Raw genomic sequence first — 26,128 nt, 5'->3', positions numbered from 1 at the left:
ATTTAACTGAATTGTGATCTTTAAATAATATATGTACATTAGAAAGTAAACTCACTTGGTAGCTATTAATTTGTAAGAGTCTTAATCACTTAAAATTCAGAAAGTGCTTTTTGTAATAAGTCTGAACATAACGAATCTATTTGGTATTCATGCAGGTGTCACAAGCAATTTCAGAGTTGTTACACTATAATTCTGTGCTACTTAATAGACATTAGGGTGGTAGCAGTTGTGTCACTGTAGATAAGACTCTTTCACAGTTCCTGTGTCAAATTCACCTCTTACTGGTGTTTAGAATTTAGCTAAAGCAAAATTACATGCTTGTGAAACCTGACAGGTTCAGGGATTTAGAGGCATTTTCTGGGGGCGAGAAAGAGCGGGTTGTAGTGAAATAAAAGGCAGCAGGGAGGTCTGCAGGCAAGGTTGTTGAATATTACTAAGATTAAACTTAGATATGTAAATTTTTAATTTGTATGGTAAATTAAAGAATGTAAATCCATGTATTTCCTTCTAGGTCTTCTCCTTTTAGTATTCCATTCCAGAAGAGAAATTAAAACAGTTAGTGAAATTTTATAGGCCATATGCTAGAATAGCAGGTACCAGGCTGTCTATCATATTTAAAAATTTCATTGATATTTTGAGCAATTTTCTCAGTGAAGTTCAAAACATTTTGCCATCTGACTCAAAATATAATTGTTACCTTTAATGAACAGTTATTATGTGTTGAGGTACTCAGACATTTTTTATTTAGATCAACAGGCCTGAACAATAAAAAGAATGTATTGGTTCACATAATTAACATATTCAGACAAGAGGTTTGCTCCCATAACTTAATAATGTCTCCAAAGATCGAACTGTACTTTTTCTCTCGCTCTGCTTCTCAGGACACCAGGTTCTTTGCACGATGGCAGCCAGCAATGACGATGTTTCCACGTTTGCACCCAGCAGGGATAAGGGGAATCTCTTTGGGGAGTTCATGCAAAAGAGTAAGAAATCTTCATTCTCCAAGCCCACAGAAAATGTCCCCTTAGGTCTCATTGCCCCAAACTGAGTTATGTGCCATCTTTAGATCATTTGTGTGTGTGTGTGTGTGTGTGTGTGTGTGTGTGTGTCCAGAAAATGGGATGCATAAAGTAGATTAACCAATGCCAAACTCTGACCCTGGACATGGGTGTCAAATCTGTCAGAACAGAGTGGCTGAGAAATCCATGGGGGGTTATGAAAAGGAATGAAGGAAATGGATGGTGGTGAGGCTACACACTTGTGTGCTCTGGGCACCATGCATTTAAGTTACAGTTTTAGTTACTCCTCAGAGCAATCCCATGTCCTGGATATTGGAGATTCCAAATTTCTAAGGCATAAAGACACTGAGAAACATTATGAAACTCACTCTGATGTAAAGAGTAGAGAAAGGTTTGAAACACAGGTTATTTGAAATCTGGATACTATGATTTAACCATCTTGTTAATCGTGACATTTCCTGGCCTGATCATATTCTTTTCTGCCAGAAGCTTTATTATTGAAGTGAATAATATAAAAGACACGAGAATCACTTATTTTTTTCCATTTAGGAACTAATTATCTAGTGTTACGTTTGGAGACAGAAGCATCTCCCTCCCCCCTTTATTTCTTTGTTTCTAAACAAAAGAGACTATTTCATAGACTTAGAAGGTAAGCATTAATGCTGCCTTCCATACTCATAAGATGTAGTGGAGAATAACATGAAGAGTGCCTTAATGCATTAAAAGATCCACCGAGGCAGGATCTTTTGTGTAATTTTTTTCTCTTATCTACATACCCCTAAGTTCTAGGAACAATGCCTGAGACCAAGTAGGAACTTGACATGATACATGTTGAGTGAATACATGAATAAGAATGAATGAATGTAAAGAGAACAGTTAAAAGTCAGTCTCCCATGATTCTAGGAAAGCTTTGATGGTTGTTGATGGTGGGAAAAGGAGGTTATGGGACTACAATGTTTCAATAGCCTGCAAAGTCTTTCTTTGTCCAACCTGATAGGAACATGACATCGGTCAGTGGGTCTCAGCAGGTGCAAACAAAGAAGCTCAGACCAGAGTGTGCTCTGTAGCCTAGAGCTGTTCAAGGGTGTCAGCCATCTGTCCCCCCACTACACGCCAGCATGAGCAGAGTCCTATCTCCTATCAGGGAGAGCCACATTTATAAGCTGGACTTCCTGGGGGCATTTAAGGACAGCCACACACTATGGGGCAGGGTCACCCAGGCAGAAATAGGTCCATACATTCTTTAAAATATTCTTAGTTAAAAGCCAATCATAAATCAATGTTTTCGACGAAACACTTCCACTTAGATTTGATTGTATGAACCAGCTTTCTATTTAAGGCTTGAGGCTTTATACCCTTTTTTAAATGTTGTTAATGTAATTTTGTTTGTTATTCTTGAGAGAGAGAGAGAGAGCATGAGCAGGGGAGGGGCAGAGAGAGAGAGAGAGAGAGAGGGAGACACAGAATCTGAGGCAGGTTTCAGGCTCTGAGCTGTCAGCACAGAGTCGGACGCGGGGCTCAAACTCACAAACCATGAGATCATGACCTGAGCTGAAGTTGGACACTTAACCAACTGAGCCACCCAGGTGCCCTCAAGGCTTTATTTCTTTAAGAGACAGTACATAACTAAAGAAAAATTAGTTTCAGGACAGTCTACGCTTGGGTAGATCTCAAGATCTGTTGATTTTCCTAAGGATATACTTACCAAAAAAAACAAAAAACAAAACAAAACAAAATGAGTTCCAGAAAATCTTTTAAGGGTATGCAACCCAATTAAATCTGGGTGGTCCCACAGTCCTTCATGAGATAGGGACACATTTTAAAGTACAGTCTGATAGTCAAAGGTAGTCAAAAGTAAACAACTATGTTAATATCACCTCAGCATAGAAATAGAAATATTAGTTTCCAGAAGTCCCCTGTGTGTTCTTATATCAATTATAACCCCTCTCCTCTAAAAATAACCACTATCCTGAAATTTTTGCTAATCAGTTACTTTTCTTTATAGTTTTAAATCTATGTACATATCTCTAAAACAGGATAATTTCTTTGTCTAAGGTGAATTGCATAGATAGATACATACATACATACATACATACACACGTACACACACACACACACACACACACACACACACGTATACACACATATCCTCTTCAGTGTCTTGCTATTTTTCACTCAGAGATACAGGTATATTGATATATAGATACACAAATTTATACATGATTCATTCATGGTATGGTACGTACAACTATAGTTCATTCATTTTAATTTTCATTAGTGTATATATTTACTTGTTTGATTTTGCCATGATTTATTCATCCACTCTACTACTGATGGATATTTAAATTTATTTAGATTTTTCCAGTATGGGGCTCTAACAAATCGCACTGCTATGAACATTCTCCTATATGCACTTGGATACAAATATATATAAGTTTTTCTACGGAATATAGTTAGTATTAGAATTGCTGAACCATAAATGTACCTCTCTCCAACTTTATTTATTTGTCCCCATGTTGCAACTGACATTTCTATACCAGAAGCTGACTGGGAGAGCTTGCAAACTGAGCACCTGTGAGAGATGCCAAATAAGCAAGCTTGAGCAAAATGAAGCTACGGTCAATTCCACAGAGATCCCTGAGGCTATGACTGTCTCAGAATCACTGTAAGTTGAGGCAGTGGGACCAGGTCATTGCATACACCCACTTACCTATTACTAGGTTCAGGCTTCCCCTAAGACAGAGGAGACTTTGTCTGAAGTCTCTGTGCCTGATGGCAATTCCTGCGCACTAGCACCCCTCCAAAGCAGCTTGAGAAAATAGGTCCTTTAGTCTAGAATAAGGATCTGAGCCTGTAGTAAAGTGTCCACTGTGGTAGGTAACACCAACCAGCTTTCCAAAGTGGATATCAAAGGGAGGGAAACATTTTCTGAAAGGCAAACATCCTAAATTTCCTCTTTGCCTTGCCAGAATCACCCTTGCCCCAAAACTCTCTCTCTTCTCCACTTTTCAATCCCAGTGAGGCTTTTAGTGAAAGAACAAGAGGGACACAGAGTTTGAGAAGAACTTCTGATGCATGGAGAGATGGGGAGGCATTTTCTCCACTAACAGAGAGGTTTGGAGAATAAGTAAGGGAGTTTACCAGGAGAAGGACCCAAAATGTAAAAACCCACTTAAAGGACCCAGTGAGAGACCACTGTGAGTAGCATCATTTTAGTACTTCTTATCTCTCTATGCTCAGTCATTGCCTACATCAAGCCCCTGCCCCCACCTCCACTCCAGGGCAAATCTAACCACATGGGTCTAGAGCTCTGTTATAGTTGGTTCTCCATCAGCTTTCAGCACTTTGCCTGTTGATAGCCCAGCAGGAGTGAGGTCTGTTTGCACCACATTTCGTTTTTACTTCCCCTTCACACTTGTCATCCCAAGAAAATGACTTGGGATGTGCATACTTTGTAGAGTAAGAGCAGGGAAGCCCTGGCATTTGGGAAGAGAGAACTGATCTTAAGTAAAAAAAAAAATCCTTGACCTCTGAAAGGAGTGAATGACACTTCCCTTTAAGTCATTATTTTATATTTCAGTGCCTTCTGAATTTTGGATTCATGTTCTACCCTGAACATTACTTTGATGTCAAATGTAAACCTTGACATTTATTTACCCCTTATAAGGACAAAGAAAGAGACTCATACAATTACATTGATGTTGCTATCCTGAAAAGGCAGATAGCTCTCACTTTCAAGCTTGATTTTTATTTTTTTAAATGAATGTATCAAAGGGCCTCTTCCCAAATAATCTTTTAAGGGATTATCGTACGTCTGACATTCCCATAATTTGTCCGTGAAGCATGCAGGAAACTGATACTCATTTCCTCATTTTCTTTCCCAATTAAGAAAGAGCAAGAGAGTTCAAATGACTTGTCTAGGGTCACAGAGCAAGTCGGTGGCAACAACCTGAGTCCATTAATTCCAGTCAGACAGGACGCACTGAGCATTGCTAGTAAATTCAGTTCACTCAGTGACCACAGAGAAGACAGAAGTCAGATATTTGTTACTGAGATGTTCTCAGGGTGAGACCCACTGACCTGCAGAGGATTGATTGAGCCTTCAACACTGCCAAACCCGATGAGGGGCAGCTCACTAGTAAATTAAACCTTGGCTATGGTTTGTCCCTCAGTTCTTAGTAACATCTTGGGATGAATCAGGAAAGCATCATATGTTCAAATATGTGACTAACACAAATATTTTATTAGCCTATATTGTGTTCAATTTCCACAGCCAAGAAGTGGGCTGAAATTTGTGTTCATAATGTAGTTCATTAATAAAAAAAAAATGCCTGTGATCTATATTCGTATAACTCTGTAAGCTTCATAGATTCTGTTTGAAATGGATCGACCCAAGAACTTCAGATGTAGGTGGAATTCTTTTATCAATTCCAAAGCAATGGATAAATACAAGTGTATTGTAAACAATTCTATCATCATGGAAGGACACAGAATAAAATAAGGCAGGCCCATCCTCACATCTCCATGGTTATAATCACTGGAGGTAACTACTTCCAAGTGGTGTCTATCATTTCAGACCTTGGGCTATGAATTTTCATATGTGTACATGTATATAAATGCTATATAAAAATAAGACTATAGTATACTTATTTTCCAGCCCCTTCTTCCTGCAGACATCCCCTTTCTCATACAATAGAACTGTATTCTTCCTGTGCTCAGATCAAGCATCATTTAAGTCATCTAAACTCTTCTCACACCCAAACTGGTTCATCATCAAATCTTACTGCTGCTACCTCAACATATGCCCAGAAATCATCCTCATGCCAGCACTCTGGCACAAGCCACCACTACATCTTGTCGAGGTCATTGTGGGAACCTCTCCAAAGCTATTCAGCTTCCTTTCTTACCTCCTTTAGTCAGTTCTCAGAGTAAGAAATGCTATTATAATATAAAGCAGAACATCTTCCTCCTTTCACCCCAAACCCACAAGTGGCTTCCAATCTCATTCCGCATGAAAGCTAAGGAATCCCCATCAGGAGCTGCCAACACCCTCTGTGACATGGCCCCCTCCCCACTAATGCTATGCCCTCATCCCCTGCTGTTCCCTTACTCACTCCACTCCAGTCTCAAAGCCTCCTTTATGACCCTCAAACACACTAGACACAACCCCACCCAGGAACCATGTCTTGCCAGTCCCTCCTCCCAGACTCCAGGTCTGTATCCACAAGTTAGTGTCACAAGGAAGCCTTTTCTGGCTACTGAATCCAAAATGTCAACGTCTGCTGTGTTAACAGCCCATCCCACACTTCATTTTATTTCTTCTTAGCATGTTTCACTGTGACAGCTTTGTTTTAATTTATTTGGTTTTTTGTATTTCCTTCAAATGAATGTAAGCTATGAGAGCAGGATTATTTTCACCATTTTAGCTGTAGTGCCCAGCAGCTGCATTCAATTTTTGAAGGAATAAAGAAATGAAATTAAAAAATCAGGTATTTTTCACTTCATTATATCATGTCTGTCTTTTCATGGTATTCTCTACAGAAATTTCTATGGCCACATTATGTGGGCATTCAATGTAACTAAATCCATATTTGTGAATTTTCATTTTCAAGTTTTATAGAAGGAAATAAAAAGCATTTTGGGGGGTGCCTGGGTGGCTCAGTTGGTTCAGTGTCCGACATCAGCTCAGGTCATGATCTCACGGTTCCTGTGTTTGAGCCCTGCATCAGGCTGTGTGCTGATAGCTCAGAGCCTGGAGCCTGCTTTGGATTCTGTGTCTCCCTCTCTCCCTATGCTCTTCCTTTGATAGTTCTCTCTCTCTCTCTCTCTCTCTCTCTCTCTCTCTCTGTCACTCAAAAATAAACATTAAAAAAATTAAAATAAAAAAAATTTTAAAAAGCATTTTTTCCATATATCTTTCTGTCATGTACAATTGCATGCCTTTTATGCCTATTTTACAGAGAAGAACTGAAGCCCAAAGATACCACAAGGGTTGCTTACAATCAGGAAGTAAGAAACTGGCAGGGTTGGTACCATGTTGTCAGACTCTGGCCTGGCACTTATTTCCTTATTTGGAGTTGCCTTTCATCAATTGTGTTTGTTATGAGGGTTTCTAATCCCAGATTCCCACCAATTTTATTTTAAAAGTGGATCACTGCAGTCTTCACTGATGGCCAGTGGCAAAGAATGTTATTGTAAGACTGGTCAGAAGCAAAGAGAAAAGAGAAGGGAAGATCAACATTGAAGCCAGTAATGACAAGCAAGAAGGAGTAGGGACTAAGAAGAAATAGGCTTCATAACTTAGGAAAGAATGAGAAGTGTGGGTCAATAATTTATATGAATATGGAAGTATAATGAATGTGTGAGGGGGCACCGTGAGGTGGCTATAAAAAATATTTAAGTAAGCATGAGATAATAAGTTATTCTGAGGAGGAGAAAGTAGTTGGACACTATGATAATTTGAATTACGAGCCTGTGCATGCCTAATAAGAATATCTTTGTGAAATTATACCCTCAGCTAATTAGGCATTGCAAGGAAAACCTAATGATTATGCTACATTTGTCTACAAAGATACATTATGGTTAATAGAGTAACAAAATGTTTCAATGTCCTGAGCTGTCACTCTCATTCACCCTGAGTATGGAAGGGTAAAGAATATGAGCCAGCCCTCACGTGGTCTGTAATTGAGAAAGTCTATCTGTGGTAGTAATATTATTGTTCTCAATTATTCATGCCCTTCCTGACCCTGTTTTAGAATTACCAACCCACATCCTGTAGCATTTGTCTTTGTGGTTCCTTCTACTAAAGCAAGCACCCTCTTCCCATTCCCCATAAAGTTTAGCTATCTGACTTGTTTTTGTCAATGTAAAGTGCGAGGCAGTGAGAGTGTGCTAGTTCTGGGTCTTAAGACACATCGTGTGTATCTGCTCAGATGCTTACATTTCTGTGATCACCATTAAGAAAAGCAGGTCCCAAAGAGCTTCTGACCTTTCAACACAAGCCTCAGAATGAGACACATGGAGACACGAGAAACTAACTGAAGATGAATTAGCAAAAATAAAAATAAAAAAGGCGGGATGGTTGTTATACAGCATTATTGCTGCAATAGCTAACTTACACACTATCCAAAGGACTGCTCTGCCTCTCACTCCCTGTACCTACACAATAGTATAGTCTAATGCTATCCAATCAGCTGCTTTCATCTCTCAGTTCCATCACTTTCTGTCTATTTGACTGTGGGCAAGTTATTCAACCTTCCTGGGTTTCAGCCCTATTATGTGTAAACTAGGAATAGTAATGCCATACGGAGGACTAAAGGAGATGATGTATGAAATGCACATAGTAAATATTTAATAAGTAATAACTGCTTTTGTTGCTAGTATTGCTATACTATTATTATTCCCACCATGATTCAGAAATTCATCAGCCAAAAAATATTCCCTCCTTGGCTATCTATTAGTAATTGTGTACTTTCTGGAAAGCACCCCTCATACCAGCTCCCTTTTCCTGATATGCCCCCCCCATCTTGACAGTCCACCCAGATTCTAAGCTTGGAAGCAACATCCAAAGGTATCTATCAGGCTCATATCACCTTCAGTAGGTAGGAAAGAAAGGGAAACAGAAGAGAAAAAATAGCTACATCCTAGTTTCTGACTCTAAATGGTATTTATTCCCAGAATATTAACTCCACCTGCTCTCAGGTCTTGGTTTCCATTTACCCCTGAGACCCTGGAATATAGAGACGCCCTTTGGGAAACGTCTATGGCTTTTATGGCATCTACTGTCAATTGATCTAACTCAGTTTACTTACACAGTAGATGATGCTGTGTCCAAAATGAAGGGTTCTCAGTAGGTAGAAGTAAATTCTGAAGATGTTTCTTTATCCATAACAGCAAAAACTTAAATGAGGATGTGACTATTAACATTAAAGAAAGCAAACCCCACAGAGCACAGAGTAAAATCCAGAATCTTGGGAGATCAAACTGCTAGATGAGGCTGTAAGTCTTACCAACTCTGGTAAGAGATGGTTTTACTCCCACAGTGACCTCCATATAGGAAGTTATTAGTAGTATCTTTTTACTCCTCATACTGGAGGTCAAGGTCAGGCCTCCCAGGGAAACTGGGAAAGCAACTGGAAGATATGTAGGGGACCTTTGAGTCTCAAGGTCATACAACCCTACTAAATTCTTAAATATACATTTAGGGAAAAGACTTCTTTACCTGCTTGACATCCCCAACTGTAAAGAAAATTCCACAGAAAAATAATTCAAATAAACATTTTAAGGGTCACAAATTGCTTTTGTAGAAACATCAACCCCATAGACAATTCTTAGAGAACAGTGAGGAGGAAGAAGGCCTTTGGCTTTCAATGCACTATTTTGCATTGTACAATTTGACATCTATCTCAATGCTAAGCTCTAAAATAGTGTTTCGCAACCTTTTTGCCTTATCATGCCCTTAAGAAATATTTTTCTACTTTTTATTCCCTGAATTCTTCCCCTCCTCTGAAATGTTAACATGACCGATATACTGCATAAATAATGGATCTATGTCTGTGCTTTAAAAAGGTAGTAATTTTTTTCTTCCTCTCCCCCAATAACAAATTTTTGTCCTCTTAGAAGAGATAGCACCCCCATTGCAAATGCATGTTCTTAACAGAGCTCAATATGTGACTTACATATTTAAACCAAATCAAGTAATAATGGTGAACCAATCTGGAAGATACACTTTACATCATTCTAGAATTCGTTAAGAGCAATTTCGGGATCTTTATGTCCCTTTACTTATAGAATAACAATCTATAACGCTTCCATAACTTACTAATGACATTTTTTGGTGGACTCGAAGCACTAGAACTAAAATTTCTTCATCTCTAAAATGAGGTCAATGCCCTTGGAATCATAATTAGTGACATTTATTAATTTAGCGTAATTTAGTAATTTCTCAGAATGATGAAAGGTGGGATAGTATTGAATGGCTTCATCAATTAGATACTTCTATTGATGAAACTGTCTTATTAACCCTCAGGTTGTAGAGACATTTGTGAATCTGAGAGGTACAAAAAATTCATTCATTTTCCTAATAACACCAGAATTTCCCTATGAGAAACTCTCTCTACCCCACTGTGAGGAGTAAGTAGAACAGTAAATGCAGGTTCCTAATAAAGGTGCTTGCTCTTCTTGCAGAAGTGAGAAAAATCCAATCTTTGACCTCACCTCAAAGGAAAGCTACATGCATGCGGCCAATGAAGCATGTTCTTCTGCAGCTTTAAACCTCAAACAAATAAAACACTAAGAAGAGAAACATCATAAAAAGGGAAACCCTATAGGTGATCCAAAGCAGATTGTTGCAGTTCTGAAGCACTGCTGAGGGAACTACTTTCTAGATTTCTGAAATTATTCTGATCTTTCGCCATTTTACAAGCCCAGGTACTACCTATTTTTAATTTCATTTGCCCACTGTTTCTTTCCAGCACATTATTTTGTGGTTTAAATTTACTGTTGGTTTCTACTTCCCCTCAAATTCTAAAAACACCAGAAATTTGATAAAATATGAATTGATCAGTTACTTTGGTAAGTCTCTGGGGAATATTCTACCACCATGTGTCCAATACAGTAGTCATTAACCACATGTAGTTCTTTAAATTGAAACTTAAATTTAAATGTATTGCTTTGGGCAATAGGGCACTTTCCAATATTAATTCTTACAATCCATGAATATGGGATTTTATTTGTATCTTCTTCAATTTCTTTCATCAATATTTTATAGTTTTGAAGAGGTCTTTCACTTCCTTGGCTGATAAATTGATTCATAATTTTTTTATTATTGCTGCTATTATAAATGGGATTGTTTTCTTAACTCTTCTTCAGATACCTCATAGTTAGCACATAGAAATGCTACTGATTTGGGTATGTTAATTTTGTATCCTTCAACTTTACTGAACTTGTTTATTAATGACTCTGGTTGGAATTTCCAGTATTATGTTGAATAGAAGGGGTATCCTTGTCTTGTTCCTGATATCAGAGGGAAGTTTTATACATAGTTAATGTAATCTCTATAAAAATCCCAATGGAATTTTTCACAGAAATAGAAAAACAATCTTAAGTTCATATAGAACCACCCGAGACACCTAAGAGCAAAAAAAAAAAAAAAAAAAAAAAAAAAAAAAAAAAAAAAAAAACAAAAACAAAAAAACACCTTGGGGGAAAGAAACAAAACAAAACTGTAGGCAGCACACTGCCTGATTTCAAAATATACTACAGAATGACAGTAATCAAAATAGTATGAGATCAGCATAAAAACAGACATATAGACCAATGAAGCAGAATAGAGTCCAGAAATAAATCCATGCATACAAGGTGAACTGATTTTCAACAAAGATGCCAAGAACATACAATAGTGTGGGGAAAATTGGGGAAGATGATCAAAAGGTACAGACTTCCACGTATAAGGTAAAAAAACCTTGGGGATATAGTGTATAGGATGGTGACAATCCCTAATAAAACTATGTTGTAGATTTGAAAGTTGCTAAAAGAGTACATCTTAAAGGTATTCATCCCATGAGAAGAAAATTTGTAACTATTTTTGGTGGTAGATGGTAATTAAGATTATTCTAGTAAGATTATTCTAGTAATCATATATATATATATATATATATATATACACACACACACACACACACACACACACACACACACATATAATCAACTCAAAACTTATTAAAGAGTTTAATATATGACCTAAACTGTAACCTAGTAGAGAAAAACAAAGGGAAAAAGCTTCTGGACACTTAACTGGGCAATAATTTTTTTGGATATGTCCCCAAAAGTACAAGCAACAAGGAAACATAGACAATGGAAATGCATCAAACAAACAAATAAAACTTTTGCATAGCAAAGGAAACAATTAATAAAGAGAAAACCTATGGAATGGGAGAAAATAACTGCAAAACATATATCTGAAAAGGGGTTAATATCCCAAATATATAAAAAACTCAAACAATTCAATAGTAAGAAAACAATCTGATTTTAAAATGGGCAAAGGATCTAAAGACATTTCTCCCCCCGCCAAAAAAAAAAGAAAAATGGCCAATAGGTATATGAAAAGTTGTTCTGTTCCACATTACTAACCATCAAGAAAATACAAATCAAACCTCAAGAAGACATCACATCACAGCAATCCCTATCAAGATAACACTAGCATTCTTCACAGAGCTAGAAAAAACAATCCTAAAATTTGTATGGAGCCAGAAAAGGCCCCGAATATTCAAAGCAATCTTGAAAAAGAAAACCGAAGCTGGAGGTATCATAATCCCGGACTTCAAGCTGTATTACAAAGCTGTAATCATCAAGACAGTATGGTATTGGCACAAAGACACACATTCAGATCAATGGAACAGAATAGAGAACCCAGAAATGGACCCACAACGTGTGGCCAACTGACCTTTGACAAAGCAGGAAAGAATATCCAATGGAATAAAGACAGTCTCTTCAACAAATGGTGCTGGGAAAACTGAACAGCAACATGCAGAAGAATGAACCTGGACCACTTTCTTACACCATCCACAAAAACAAACTCAAAATGGATGAAAGACCTAAACATAAGACAGGAAGCCATCAAAATCCTCGAGAAGAAAGCAGACAAAAACCTCTTTGACCTTGGCTGCATCAATTTCTTACTCAACATGTCTCCGGAGGCAAGGGAAACAACAGCAAAAATGAACTACTGGGACCTCATCAAAATAAAAATACTTCTGCACAGCAAAGGAAACAAGCAGCAAAACTAAAAGGCAACCGACAGAATGGGAGAAGATATTTGCAAATGACATACCAGATAAAGGGTTAGTATCCAAAATCTATAAAGAAGTTATCAAACTCAACACCCAAGAAACAACCCCATGAAGAAATGAGCAGAAGACATGAATAGACACTTTTCCAAAGAAGACATCCAGATGGCCAACCAACACATGAAAAAATGCTCAACATCACTCATCATAAGGGAAATACAAATAAAAACCCATGAGATACCACCTCATACCTGTCAGAATGGCTAACATTAAAAACTCAGGCAACAACAGATGTTGGCAAGGGTGTGGAGAAAGAGGATCTCTTTTGCACTGCTGGTGGGAATGCAAACTGGTGCAGCCACTCTAGAAAATGGTATGGAGGTTCTTCAAAAAATTAAAAATAGAACTACCCTATGACTCAGCAATCGCACTACTAGGTATTTATCCAAGGGATACAGGTGTGCTGTTTTGAAAGGGAACATGCACCCTAATGTTTATAACAGCACTATCAACAACAGCCAAAGTATGGAAAGAGTTTCGATGTCCATTGATGGAGGAGCAGATGAAGAAGATGTGGTATGTACATACAATGGAGTATTACTTGGCAATCAAAAAGAATGAAATCTTGTCATTTGCAACTACATGGATGGAACTAGAGATTATTATGCTAAGCAAAATTAGAGAAAGACAAATATATGATTTCACTCATAGCAGGAATTTAAGATACAAAACAGATGAACATAAGGAAAGGAAAGCAAAAATAATATAAAAACAGGGAGGAGGACAAAATATAAAAGACTCTTAAATGTAGAGAAGAAACAGAGGGTTGCTGGTGGGGTTATGGGAGGGGGGATGGGCTAAATGAGTAACTGGCATTAGGGAATCTACTCCTGCAATCATCATTGCACTATATGTTAACTAACCTGGATGTAAATTAAAAATTAACTACTTAATTAATTTAAAAAAAGATATCACCTCACATCTGTTAGGATGGATATTATTAAAACAAATAAGAGATGAGAAGTGTTAGTGAGGATGTGGAGAAAACAAACCCTTGTATACACTTAGTGGGAATGTAAACTGGTACTGCCATTAATGGGAAACAGAATGGAGGTACCTCAAAACATTGAAAATAGAATCACCATATGATCTTGCAATTCCACTTCTGGGCATATAATATCAGTATCTTCAACTGATATCAGTATCTTCAACTGATATTTGTACTCCCATGTTTATTTCAGCCTTACTCACAATAGCAAAGATATGCAAACAACCTAAATGTCGATCGGAGGATGAATGGATGAAGACAATACGGTATAAAACACATTTATACAAAATATGGCATTTCATTCCACATAATGGAATATTACTGAAAATGAAAAAAAGATCTTGTCATATTGATAAACTTGGAGGACCTTATGCTATGTGAAATAAGCCAGTCACTGAAAGACAAATAACTACATGATGTCACTTACATGTGGAATCTAAAAACGTGAAATTCATAGAAGACAGGGTGATGGTTCCCAGGCATGGGGGTATGGGATACAGAGAAATATTGATCAAGGAGTACCAAGTTTCAGTTATGCAGGATGAATAAACTCTGGAGGCCAAATATACAGCCTGGTGTACAGTTAATAACACTGTATTGAGGGGCACACGGGTGGCTCAGTCGGTTAAGCATTCGGCTTCAGCTTAGATCATGATCTCATAGTTCATGATTTTGAGCCCCGTGTCAGGCTCTGTGCTGGAAGCTAGAGCCTGGAGCCTGCTTCAGATTCTGTGTCTCCCTCTTTCTCTGCCCCTTCCCTGCACGCTCTCTCTCTCTCTCTCTCTCTCAAAAATAAATAAACATTTAAAAAATAATACTGTATTAAAATTTGTTAAAAGAGTAGATCTTAAATTCTGGAATTGTGATACCTCCAGCTTTGTTATTCTTTTTTAGGATTGCTTTGGCTATTTGGAGTCTTTTCTGGTTCAATACAAATGTTAGAATTGTTTGTTCTAGCTCAGTGAAGAATGCTGGTGTTATTTTGGTAGGGAGTGCATAATGTATAGATTTCTTTAGGTAGTATTGGCATTTTAACAATATTTGTTCTTCTGATCTATGAGCATGGAATGTTTTTTTTTTTTCCATTTCTTTGTGTCTTCTTCAATTTCTCTCATAAGCTTTCTATAGTTTTTGGTGTACAGATCTTTTACCTCTTTGGTTAGGTTTATTTCTAGATATTTTATGGTTTTCAGTGCAAATATAATTGAGATTGATTCCTTGATTTCTCTTTCTGCTGCTTCACTATTGGTGTATAGAAATGCAGCCGATTTCTGTACATTCATTTTATATCCCACGACTTTGCTGAATTCTGTATTAGTTCTAGCAGTTTTTTGGTAGAGTCTTTCAGGTTTCCACATAGAGTATCATGTCTTCTGTGGAGGATGAAAGTTTGATTTCTTTCTTGCCAATCAGGATGATTTTATTTCTTTTTGTTTTTTGACTGCTGAGGCTAGGACTTCCAACACTATGTTGAACAACAGTGGTGAGAGTGGACATCTCTGTCCTTTTCCTGACCTTAGGGGGAAAGCTCTCAGTTTTTCCCCACTGAGGCTGATATTAGCTGTGGGTCTTTCTTATATGGCCTTTATGATCTTGAGGTATGTTCCATTTACCCCTACTTTCTTGAGGGTTTTTATCAAGAAAAGGTGCTGTATTTTGTCAAATACTTTTTCTGCAACTATTGAGAGCACCATGTAGTTCTTATCCTTTATTTTATTAATGTGTCATGTTGATTGATTTGTGGATGTTGAACTACCCCTGAAGCCCAGGAATACATCCCATTTGATTGTAGTGAAAATTCTTTTAATTTATTGTTGGATTTAGTTTGCTTGTATCTTGTTGAGAATTTTTGCATCCATGTTCCAAAGCGGGAGTCACCACAATTCCATACTTAAAGCTGTATTACAAAGTTGTAATCATCAAGACAGTATGGTACTGGCACAGAAACAGACACATAGACCAATGGAACAGAATAGAGAACGCAGAAATGGACCCACAAATATATGGCCAACTAATCTTTGACAAAGCAGTAAAAAATATACAATAGGAAAAAGAAAGTCTTTTCAACAAATGGTATTGGGAAAACTGGACAGCAAAATGCAAAAGAATGAAACTGGACCACTTTCTTACACCATACACAAAAGCAAACCCAAAATGGATGAAAAACGTAAATGTAAGACACGACACTATCAAAATCCTAGAAGAGAAAACAGGCAAAAACCTCTTTGACCTCAGCCGCAACAACTTCTTACTCAACATGTCTACGGAGGCAAGGGAAACAAAAGCAAAAATGAACTATTGGGACCTCATCAAGATAAAAATCTTCTGTACATCAAATGAAACAAACAACAAAACTAAATGACAACTGATAGAATGGGAGAAGATATTTTCAAATGACATTTGTATAAAGGGTTAGTATCCAAAATCTATAAAGAACTTACCAAACTCAACACGCAAAAGCCAAATACCCTCATGAGGAAATGGGCAAAAGACATGAATAGACACTTCTTCAAAGAAGACATCCAAATGGCTAACACACATGAAAAGATGCTCAACATCACTCATCATCAGGGAAATACACATTGGAACCACAATGAGATACCACCTCACACCTGTCAGAATGGCTAAAATTAACAACTCAGATAACAACAGATGTGGGTGAGGATGCGGAGAAAGAGGATCTCTTTTGCACTGCTGGTGGGAATGCAAACTGGTGCAGCCACTCTGGAAAACAGTATGGATGTTCCTCTAAAAATTAAAATTACAGCTACCCTATGACCCAGCAATTGTACTAATAAGTTTTTATCCAAAGGATACAAAAATGTTGATTTGAAGGGGCACATGAACCCACTGTTTATAGCAGCACTATCAACAATAAGTAGCCAAATTACGGAAAGAGCCCAAATGTCCATTGACTGATGAATGGGTAAAGAAGATATGGTGCACACACACACACACACACACACACACACACACACACACTGGAATTTTACTGGCCAATCAAAAAGAATGAAATCTTGCCATTTGTAGCAATGTGGATAGAAGTAGAATGTATTATTTCAAGTCAAATAAGTCAGTCAGAGAAAGACAAATATACGATTTCACTCATGTGGATTTTAAGAAACAAACAGATGAACATAGGGGAAGGGAAGGAAAAATAAGATAAAAACAGAGAGGGAGGCAAACCATAAGAGTCTCTTAAATACAGAGAACAAACTGAGGGTTGCTGGAGGGTGGGTTACATGGGTGATGGGCATTTAGGGGGGCACTTATTGGGATGAGCACTGATTGTTATATGTAAGTGATGAATCACTAAACACTACTCCTAAAACCATTATTATACTAGGTGTTAACTAACTTGGATTTAAATAAAATTAAAAACATAAAAGAGTAGATCTTAAGTGATACATGCACACACACAAATAAGTATGTGAGGTGATGGATATGTTATTTAGCTTGATTGTGGTAATCATTTCTCAATGTACGTGTATATGAAACAACATGTACACTTTATTTTTTTTAATGTTTTTTTAAATTTATTTTTGAGACTGAGAGAGACAGAGCATGAGCAGGGGAGGGGCAGAGAGAGGGTGAGACACAGGATCTGAAGCAGGCTCCAGGCTCCGAGCTGTCAGCCTAGAGCCCGACGCGGGGCTCGAACTCACAGACCATGAGATCATGACCTGAGCTGAAGTCGGACACTTAACCGACTGAGCCACTCAGGTGCCCCAACAACATGTACACTTTAAATAGGTACAGTTTTTACTTCTCAATTATACCTCAATAAAGGTAGAAGAAATAAACTTAATTCAATTTAAATTAAATAAAAACAAAAATTCAGTCCCTCAGTTGTACTGGATGCACTTCAAGTGTTCAATAGCCAAATGTAATTAGTGGCTAACATTTTGGATAGCACAAGCTTGGAACATTTCCATCATCACAGAAAGTTATATTAGTGCTATTCTAAAATGCTTATGATCTGTGATGGAATATTAAAAGTAGTATCAAGAAATCCTCAGAGAAAAATAAAATTGGCTTGTGAGTACAGGATCTATCATATCCAGGATTTGCTAAGTGTGATGAAATCTGGTATATATGGGTATATGTCTACTATAGTATCTGATACATGGTAATAGTCAATATGCACTGAATTAATTAATGGCTATGATGATTAATAAACCTCCAGTCTTTGCTATTTCTGCACTTTTTATTATTTGCCTTTCCCATGTCACTTGGAAGAAATTAAGGAAATAGGCAACCCCTCTTAAGTCTGTTACAGAAAAAAAAAACCCTGAAATGAGATTATAAATATGAATGCCTTGAAAAGTACAAGGCTTGAAAGCACGCTGTGTATATATAATGTGTTCTGCAGACATTTAAAGGCATTTATTTTTAATAGGTGAAGGATCCTGGTAATAAGTTAGAGAAACAAAGTCTATGTTAACCAAATGTAGGAGGATAATTTTTTGAGATAGGAACCAGTATCTTTTCCTCCAGACAGTTGGCTTTCTTCTTCCCACTGCTGCACTGCTCCAATTAAAGCTGCTGTTCTTTTCCATGTGCAGTGCCTTAGGGAGGGATGTGGAAAGCAGAGAAAAGAGTTGCAATCCTACAGCTGGCTTCTAAAAGTCTAACTCCTTAGGGGAAAAGCAGGTTTGGAGGCAGAGACAAATGATGTGGGAGAAAAATTAGCAATGAAAGCAGTGCCTATGGTCTTTCCTCCACCCAATCCAAAAAGATGGTTTTCTGGACTAGGGGAAGAAAGGGAGAAAAAAAAAAGAAAACTGGTGAGAGTACAGACATTGGTGGTTTCTGGAAAGAGAGACTCTCAGCCTCAGCCTGGAAAGAGTGATCCCTGTAGATGAAATGTCTGTGCCATTTGCATAGTTAGTGTGTCTCTGCAGAGGACCAGTTACGTGACAGAGAGCTCTCTGTTCCAGCACAGCAAAACTGCAATCAGTCACACTCAGCTTAGAGGGGGAAGAGGGAGCATGGGACCCCAAAGGGCCCAGCTGACTGGAATGAACACTGGTCTGCCATGACTGAATATGTGGCTCCAGGCAGGATGAGGGACATGTCAGAAGACAGTCTGCCTGGACAGATTTCTGAAAGAGCTGATAGCCTTGCCTTTGGGGCAAAAAAAACTCTCAAGCAAAGCAGAGCCCCATGCTGGCTGTTGCTGTCCAGCAAAGGGCTTGGGAAAACATCACTTGCTGCAAATGGGAACTAACAGATATTTTGCAGCTGCAAGAGCCAGGCGGTTTCCCCCACTTTCTCAGCATGGCATGGAGAATTGTGTTTGGGAAGGCACCACTGGACACATCTTGGATCACGATCTGGGACAGGGATCTGCTCTTGCTGGGGAAACTTGTAGGACTTTCACGGGAGCAGCCTTGCAGTCTGGGTGCTGGCTGCTCAGGGAAGAATCATGATAGTTCAGAGAGCCCTGTTTCCTGGGAACATCTTGGAAAACACTCCAAGAAAATGCTTGTTTGATCCAACGGCTTTCTCCTATCCACTAGCTTACATCAAGTTATCAGTGAAACACATTTTTAAGTGGATTTTTTTTTTTCCCCAGAGGGGGGGAAAAAAAAGAAAGGAGTGATTTGGGAACATGAGTCACTGCAACACGGGGTGTGTGCCATATAGGACAGGATATCAGTGTAGAACTAAGCAACCAGAACAGGGCCTGGTGCTTCTTGGATCCTGTGGCGGGGAGTCAACCAGCCCAGAATGAGGATGCAACACAAGAATAGGACCAAAAAGGTGAAAATAGGAGACTTTAGGGAAAGAGATTCTGAGGCAATTTAGAACCATAAAGACTGTGAGATATATCTGTGCTTTAATTAACAAGCTGGAAAATAGGGCTGAATTGTAATTTTTTAAATAATTACATACTTAATATAAAAAAGGGAGGCAATCAGTGCCCGAAGAAGTCGTTTCATAATAAAATGCTATTAAAAGAAAAGCTATCGTTTAAAGTGATGTTTAAGAAAACTCTTATAACAACAGGAAATTGTTCATGCTATATTAAAAAACTTAAATTAGATGTATTATATGCATAGTATAAGTTATGTAAAATTACCAAATACATTGAAAATTAATAATAGTTGTCTCCAAATAGAGCTAGTGTTTGGTTCTTCTACTCTTCTAAATGTTCCTAATGTTCTATAATAACTAGGCATTATTTTTTTATAACGCAAAAATAAACTTTGCTTGAAATAATATCTGCACCCTTCACGGTTTTTGAATTAAGACATTAATTAAACAAAACTAGGTCTGTGATTATTAAAGTTTAACTTTTGAATAATGAACCATTTACCATCCAGGTTATATAATACTAATTACATTTAATTCATTCACTTTCTTTTTAATTTATCCATCCATTTCTCACTCATTATTTCACTCAGCTATTTATCTTTAAAAAATGTTTCATGACAGAGGTCAGAAAATTATCGTCCATTGACCAAACTCAACACACCCTCTGGTTTCATATAGCTTATGAGCTAAGAATGGGTTTTGTTTATTTATTTTTTTCTTAATGTTTATTTATTTTTGAGAGAGAGAGAAAGAGACAGAGCATAAATGGGAAAGGGGCAGAGAGAGAAGAAGACACAGAATCCGAAGCAAGATCCAGGCTCTGAGTTGTCAGCACAGAGCCCAATGCAGAGCTCGAACCCACTAACTGTGAGATCATGACCTGAGCTGAAGTCAGACGCTTAATTGACTGAGCCACCCAGGCGCCCCATCAAGAATGTTTTCTAAATGTGTATAGTTAAAAAAAAAGTGAAAAGAAAAATAACATTTGGTGATGCATGAAAGTTATATGAAATGCAAATTGCTTCTCCAGGTCAGGGTTTCCATATCTCTAAAAGGAAGTGATTGGTCCAAAATATTCTTTGAGTTTCTCTTGATCTCAGGGTTAGAGAGCAAGAAGGCAGCACAGACAGAAGAATGTAGTTCAAGAGGGCTGTACTGTCTAAGATAGCAACAGCTACTATAGCCATCTCAAGGGAAATAAAATATCATTAATTATAAACTCCACCCCTGAAATCACTTACCTAGTGATGTGATGCGACTGAAACATCCCTGGTTTGCTGTACCAAATGAATCAAATCAAAAGAATAACTGCAAGTACATTTATAGTTTTCAAACATGGTACCCCAAGCCTTAACGAACCCACCTGGAACTGCTTTCTACCATAACTACATACTACATGTGCATCCATTTCGGAGCTTTAAATTTCTAGAACAAACCAAGCCAATGATCTTTCAGACAAACCCTCGACTCTCAGTCATTTAGGAAGATGAATGAGAATTTCCTAATGCCCAGCTGCCTACTATATTCAGAAGTGTTTTTTTGTTGTTGTTTTGTTTTGTTTTTGTTTTTGTTTTTGTTTTGTTTTTGTGTGTTATAATAACTCACACAGAAGCTTAAGCACAAGAGTCCATGATGGTTCTCACAATTTCTTTCTAATTGTAGTATCTGTAATAGTATGTTGGGGTAATGATAAGAGGAAATCTTAGATGACAGAATTAAATGCTAAAAGAATTTGGCAGGCTGGGGGTGGACTCAAGTTAACACAATTTACATTTATCAGAGATACATGTGACAATATGCATTTAGGCCTAAATCTACCATGCAGGTCACTTACTTTAACAGTGGTCTGTAGTGAAAAAAAGACATAGGTTTCATGGACAGCATGCCAAATATGTGTTAAACTTTAAAGTCCTTGCATCATACCAAAGGGAGAATATAGTATAGTCCCCAGTAGGAAAGTCCCCACACTTTTTTTTAAGTTTATTTATTTTGATGGGGGGGGGGCGGGCAGAAAGACAGGGAGAGAGAGAATCCAGATGTGGGGCTCAATCTCACAAACCCGTGAGGAGCCGGACACTTCACCTGCTTAACCAATGGAGACACCCAGGCTCCCCTAGGTTTCATTCTCTTTGAAATATCTACTCATGTAATTTAATCCACCTTTCTATGAGGAAATTAGCATTCTCTTTTGTTTTGCACAAGCTTTTACCTATCCTATTTGTTTCGGGGTATCACTTTTAGGTAACACGAGGTGGCATGTAATCCAAAATATAGTGACTTATTTACAGTGGAAATGGAATTCTCTGAATAAGCAGAATAGGATGGATTTGTTTTTCAACCATTCCGTCTCAAACGTTCTCCCTTGCACAATATCCTATTGACATTCTGGGGAAAAAGCAGCATAAAGAAAACATTAAATATTATGAACATGGCCCAGGAAGCAAGGAATACTCATTTAAATAAAATGTGCTGTTTAAGAAACGTGTAGGTGAAGTTCTCACTCTTTCCTGAAGGGCCACTTCACTGCTGGCACACCCATGGTCCACAGCAGAACAGACTGGTCTCTGTACTGCCTTTCCTTAACCTTGCATTTTGCCTTCCAGTAATGTTCAAAAATTGTTAAATAAATTCAAAATACGTAACTCTGCTTAAATACCAAGGTCACAGAAACTGTATTTAAATATGTACAATTTCCTACACCCTCTCTAACCCAAACTGCCAATCTTTTTAAAGTGAGAGTTTCATGGGATTGGGGGAGGGAATAGGGGTGGTGCTAAGTCAGTGAAAGAAAGACTCACCAGGTTGCTATCTGCCTATCACCCAGCATCTTTTAAAAAAATTTTTTAATGTTTATTTATTTTTGAGAGACAGACAGAGCATGAGTGGGGGGGTGGGGAGGCAGAGAAAGAGGGAGACACAGAATCTGAAGCAGGCTCCAGGTTCTGAGCTGTCAGCACAGAGCCCCCTGATGTGGTGTTCAAACCTCCAAACCGCAAGATCGTGACCTGAACTGAAGTCAATGCTTAAGCGACTGAGCCACCCAGGTGGCCCAAACCCAGCATCTTATTTAATGTACAGGCTCATGGGAAATATTCACATAAAATTAAGAAAAAAAAAATTAGTCTCACAGGACAGTTCATCTAATTAATGGCATGGCCTACTGATCCACTCTGAACAATAGGAAGAGCATATAAGCAATGAGAAAACCATACTGAGAAAAGCAACTTCCTTTTTTTGGACACTTAAAGAGAAATGATGATTTAATACAGTACAATTGACTACAAATATGACTTCTAGTTGACACAGCCTCTTTAATCAGAAATAAAACCTAGTCCTTGAGGTGGAGGGCCAAGGGGGCAGGACTACATGGACAGAGATGGCAGGATTTTACTTTTCCTAAATACAAACCCCTTTGTTTGCCAAATAGGATCAGTCAAGAGTTTAGCAATGTATTTAACATTTGGCAGAAAATAGTGAGGTGTAAATCACTTCGAATACATCTATATCTCACCCATCTTTTTAGGGATAATTTATATTTGTTATCAGTTGCACATTTCACTAAAAGCAAGAAGAAAATTAGTAAACTAATAAGAAACTCTTTAATGGTAAGAATTAAGATTCTTTAAGTTAAATAGTTAAGCTGATATTCTTCAATTAATGTAAAATGTCCTCTTTTGTTTTATTTTTTCTTCCTGTTTCTGGAAAACAAGAGTATTCCAGGGAATATAAGAGTTCATAAGCAATAGTGCCTTTCTTCTAATTAATATTGATGGATAATTGATTATGAGTTATCATATAAGATGGAACCATAGTATTATGTAAAAAGTGATATAGAAAGCTAATAACCTCCTAATACAAGGTCATTCAGACACCCCTGTAGTCTGATATAATAGGAGGAAATCACAGAATAATAATATTTAGTGGCTGGTTATGACCTCAGCAATCATCTGGGGTAATTACCTCAAGGAACAAATGAGAAAAAACTCTGACCCAAATATGTTAAGTGACCAGGTCATGGTCATGAATCTAATTAACACCAAAGATTGAAATTGAACTTGGTTATCCTAATAATACATCCAGTTTCCTCTCCACTTCACCTGCTGGCAATCCTCTAGAGACCAGAATATGTCAGAATTTATGCGTTCAACAACTATTTTGATGGAATAAGAAAGCCATTCTAATGTAAGTACAAAATGAATGGAACAAAATTATTAATATGTAGTATAGTTTCAACAAAAAAAGAGAAATATGTAAAATGATATAGTCATCATCTATAGATTAGGGTATTAGAGATGTTTTATTATCTTCCTTACAATTTTCTGAATTTTCTATAATTTATAATTATAACATAACAGTAATGATACACATAAACAATGTCTAATTATTACATATCAGAGAAGATTATATAATTATATATCAGATAGGATACCATATATTATTGTATATTACAAAATATATTATAAGATATATATTACATATAATTTACTAAAATATGCTCTTATACTCTTATAGGAAATTGATATCAGTGTTTCCCAAAACATTATTTGTTTAACACAAGTCTGTTAGGATAACCCTCACAACAAGAGCTTGATGGAGAAGGAATTAGCTTTGAAATACTACAGCTTTGGAACTGGAAATCCTCTACCTCTAATGAATGATTCACAATTTACACTGACATCTGAATAGTTCTGAGACCTATAGTTTTGAGCAAAGAAAGCAACTTACATCTGTTTTGGCCAGCACTTCCCTAACTTACTTGAACACAGAACTGTTAGGAGGTACATGCTGAATAAGATTGTATAGAACACACTTGGGGAAATCTCAAATCTCTTTGAAATTCTAGATCACTCACCCACAGAAAGGTCAATCATTTAAGGCTCTTAACTGAGCATTGCTTACAAATATCTTTATGGTACATTTATAAAATGAACTGTAGGTTTGAAATGTATACATAATTGGACCCATATCTGAAAGGCTCCTTTTTTAAACTGTGAGTCTGATGAAATAGGCAAGGAGAAGGTGATTTCTGTGAGTTATTAATGCAAGTTTTCACATGTTTTGCTCATTGATTTTAATGTTCAAGCTGATAAATTTTAATTTTGCTTCTGCCCCAAGGCTTTCTTACAGAAGATCAATAATATTACAATTAAGAACATCAATTGAAGTAAGGCCAGAGCCATGTCACTTTCTTTATCTTGGTCCAGATTCTTGGGCTTAAAATGGGGTTAGTTCCATGACTTTATCTTCAATCCCAGGGCATCAAACCAGCATACCGACTTAAGAAATCCATATAAATAACCTGAAACATACTTGAATATGTATATCCTTTCCATTCCTCTTCCTTCTTAAAACTCACCCAATATTTAAACTACTTACACTTGAATATTTCCATTTGCCTCCACGGCATGTGTTTCTTAACTTGTTTGTGCCTCACCTTTTTTCATTGTTTAATCTATAAAACAGGAAGGAGACGGAGTGCCTGTGTGGCTCAGGTGGTTAAGCATCCGACCTTGGCTCAGGGCATGATCTCACGGTTCGTGAGTTGGAACCCCTGTCAGGCTCTGTGCTGACAGCGCAGAGCCTGGAGCCTGCTTTGGATTCTGTCTCCCTCTCTCTCTGCTCCTCTCCCACTCCTGTTCTTCTCTCTCTCTCAAAAATAAATAAACATTAAAAAAAATTTTAATGGGAAGGAGAATGGCACTGACCATCAGATTTATGCACAAAATAAATAAGACACTACACGATATGTTCTTAGAACAGAGCCTGACACACAACACCTTCTCACTGTTTGGTATTAATCTGAAACGGGATATAATTTTTTCTCTCCCTCTGTTCCTGTTACTGGAAATACTGTCTTCTCTCAATTACACAACAAGAAAACTATAGCATCATCTTTGCTTTCTCTTTTACTTTTATCTTCTCAACTCTACAAACTGTACACACACATTGTACAAAATTTACTTTCATCATTCACACACACACACACACACACACCACATAACACACACATTATGCAAACCATTTAGAAGTCCTTTTGGTTCTTTGAAATCACTGTTAAATCTATCTCTTTTAGTCCATCTTGTATTCTCACTATGACATCAGGATTCATTCTCTTACATCTGAACTAGTATAATAGCAGAGCACTTAATCTCTCTACTTGAAAACGATTTCTTCCCCAACCTGTCCTGTAAACAATATGCTCTAAAATTTCATTTTGCTTAAGTCAGTTCTCAATTCACAAGCTATCACTAACTTCCTATTTCTTACAGGATTAAAATCTAAACTCTAAAGACAATTCCAGGCATTCTAGAGATAAACCACACATTCTATCCCACACTCCCCAAATGAAGTCTCTATTCCAAATTCCATTTATGTGGTGCCACTGGTGTGAAATAATCAGATCTCTCTTCTCTGTATTTCCAAACGAGACTAACTGATCTTGAAGACCCAGCCCA

The sequence above is a fragment of the Lynx canadensis genome, chromosome D1, assembly GCF_007474595.2.
Source record: "Lynx canadensis isolate LIC74 chromosome D1, mLynCan4.pri.v2, whole genome shotgun sequence".
Taxonomy (NCBI): Eukaryota; Metazoa; Chordata; class Mammalia; order Carnivora; family Felidae; genus Lynx; species Lynx canadensis.
The sequence above is the reverse complement of the archived record's forward strand: the minus strand, read 5'-3'. Positions refer to the sequence as shown.